This window comes from Rutilus rutilus (genome assembly GCF_951802725.1).
Source record: "Rutilus rutilus genome assembly, chromosome: 2".
Lineage (NCBI taxonomy): Eukaryota > Metazoa > Chordata > Actinopteri > Cypriniformes > Leuciscidae > Rutilus > Rutilus rutilus.
The window spans coordinates 41,413,925-41,417,231 of record NC_140210.1 but is presented as its reverse complement, the minus strand read 5'-3'; positions in this window follow the sequence as shown (position 1 = coordinate 41,417,231).

The following is a 3,307-nucleotide window of genomic DNA, read 5'->3' as shown; positions in this document are numbered from 1 at the left end:
TGCCAGCAGACTCTCCTCTGTTCGGTGTTTTTTCTTAAAACGGCTGATTCCCCGGAGGTTTGAGATAGGGGGCTGTTTAAACGATACCGTTTTCAACTAAAAACGTAAAACTTTTTATACGTTTTGGGGGCCTGAAAACGCAAACTTTTGAAAACGGGTTTCAAAGTGCAAGTTTTTGAAAACGTCTCTGTGTAAACAACAAAAAGGCAAATCTCTTGCACATGCGTATTAGGTTTTCAAACTATAGTGTTTCATTTTACCCCTGGCATTGATTATGTATGTTCTTAGCAATAAATTATAATAATAATAAACTATAGCGTTTCATCACCATCTAATGGCCTGGCAGCAGGTTTTCGCGGATACTTTTGCATGGGGACAAAGGTGTCGTCTGTACGCGGGAAAACTCAAAGCTAAAACTTCTCCATTTTAAGCATATGGTTGTCGTGTAAACATACCTGCTCCATGTAGCCTACCTGCTCCATGTCAACCTTTCTCGCTCGTTCGTTATGAAAACTAACCTCTCACCTCCACACCATACACGTTGTCAAAGTAGCCGAGCAACTTTTCTCTTATGCATTTGAGAGACGTGCACTGCCAACCAAGTGACTCGTGTACGCAATTTCCCGCGAAAACTATCCCGTCAGGTAAAAAATAAATAAACACGTATCCTCCTGAGACCCAGAAAAAAAAATACTTTTTTGAATTCAGTATTTTTTCATGTCATCACATTGTTTAGAGCATAAGTAACAAATGGTAAAAAAAAAAAAAAAAAAAAAAAAATTTGTTATGCTATGTCCTCTGTAGTGGACACCAGGACTTAGTTGTTTAAATAAATAAATAAAATTACATGAAATTACATGTATAGGCAAATACAATGGGATTTTTTATTCATTCACCAATTAATTTTGGGGTTTCATGATTTTTTTAAATCAAAGTTTCTATAAAGATGATTCTCAACCAAAAAAAATTATGAAAGATATAACGGAATGACCTGATACACCATTTTACTTTATGCAAAATGTGAGTAAAATGGCAATAAATGAATATTCCCATTCAATACAATGTATCTATTCACTGTATCTAATTTGCATATTAAGGGTTTGGTTAGGTTGGGGCAACATGTAATGAAAGAAGAAGTGTAATAATGGGAGTAATAACTGGCAACATTTTAATAATAATATCTAATATTTCATATATATATATATATATATATATATATATATATATATATATATATATATATATATGATGTATAATTTCTTTCCCTGTTCACTTGTTGTGTCTCCTAAAATGTCTGATAAACATGATTTTTAGTCCTGGTGTCCACTAATGCCCTGTTCTGTAACAGAGAGTCATGTTTAGATTTGAAACCTCATAACGTTTTTTATGTTGGTTTATGAAATTCAATTTGAAAAGTAGTCCGATTTAAATGATAATTACAATATATTATCATATGTCCATAAGAGTGCTACATTTTATCAATAAATTAATGTCAGTATTTTTTAAAGAGCAAGGAGGAGTTGTCCTGGTGAAACCTCCAAACATGTGGCATCTCTGAAAAGCCCTGAATGTGCTCTTTACAGGACATCCAGACTAAACCTGTGACATCATGTATGGTGTCAGAGAAACTCACTAAAATATAATGTCCACTACAGTGGACTATAAAGTCTATTCATGGGTGCCAGGAGGATATAATAGGCTTGCCATAGTTATTCAGGGTAAGACAAAAACACATTTTAGAAGGAGTATGTATTTACTCGTTATTTAAATTTTGTTAATTTTGAACAAAAAGTTACACATACCGTATATTTAAACTAATATCATGTTTCCATAAGTGTTGCAGCACTCCACCAACGACAGCACTCTTTGTACTTGACTATCACACAGTTAAAGTCCATGTTTTTTCATTTCTGTTTGGTCATCTTCCTCAAAAAATGTTACATGACACCCTATGTCATCTTAACTGCATATTGTTTCCCTAGGAAGTTCATTGTATACATTTTAAGATTTGATAAACAATTTCGTTACTGTTGGGTAACCAAAAGGCAACGCAAAATATGGGTCCTAAAGTAAAACCTGTTTTAGGTCGCATAATTATGAAGTGTCTAAATACCAGGATAAATGTACGGGAGTTTTGAGAACAGGTGTTTGGATTACTTAACTACAACAGCATTCCTCAAACATGCTCAGAGATTAGTTGAGCTTGTTTGATGCAGATTTACCAAATCCCATGATGTTTGCGCCTCAGTAAGATGCCATGCAGCTTCAGCACAGCAGGATTCCACTGACCAAACAAGCAAACATTGCCATCCCGTTTATCTAGCCCTATTTACCCAGCTGCATCGCAGAGAGTCTTGAGCTAGCTGATAATTAAAATCGTGATTTGTTGTTTTTCTGTTGGATAAATAAATCTGCACATCGTTGCAAACCACTGATTGCCAATACGTATTCATCAATGTGTTGGTATGACTTAATTATTGTTTATATGAGCTTTTCTCTTGGATTGAATCTAAGCCACCCTTTTATTCCAGCCAGGACTAAACAAATCAAATTACGAGCAGTTTACTCAGTTATTAAACTGCGAAGATATTCTCAATTTATACACTTTTAGCTTTATAAAACAGAAACATTTCCACTTTGAAATTGCTGTAAAAGTTCCTACAACAACCTGCAGTTAACAGGCTAATTATGAATCATATTACTTTGATGGAAGAATTGGTGTTTTTATCATAATGCTGCCACCACCATTTTGAAAAGCAACAAACTATTTGAAGCCAAATGTTACAGTGATTTCAACATGATAAAAAGACGTTGCACACGTGGGCTCGAGTGGCTTATTGGCGTAATTACAAAAAGAATACAAAAAATGACTGGATAAACCACCTCTGAAACTATACACATATATTTATGACGGATAGGCAGAACATCATTTGAATTATATATCTATATATATATCTACAATGTCACCTAGAGTTATGTTTATGAACTTTTTGGTAGAATGAACATTTAGATTTACCAATGGTAAAGTCTCTTATGGATTGTAGCTTTTAAAAATTAAATAATTAGAACCTTTATTGTGGACCTTAGTCATCCTTGTATGTGACAGATTTTAAAGCATAACATTATTTACTGAACAACTTCCTTTTTTGTCTGTTTTGAAATATTAATTATTGAGAGAATCTTTAGCAAAGAAATTATACAAAGAAAATAAGACCGCCATTTCTGTTACCTGAATACCTGATACTTTATGCACAATGCAATGAAGCTTAAGGAAATAAGGAAATGAAAAACAATTTGTTTCAGTTTT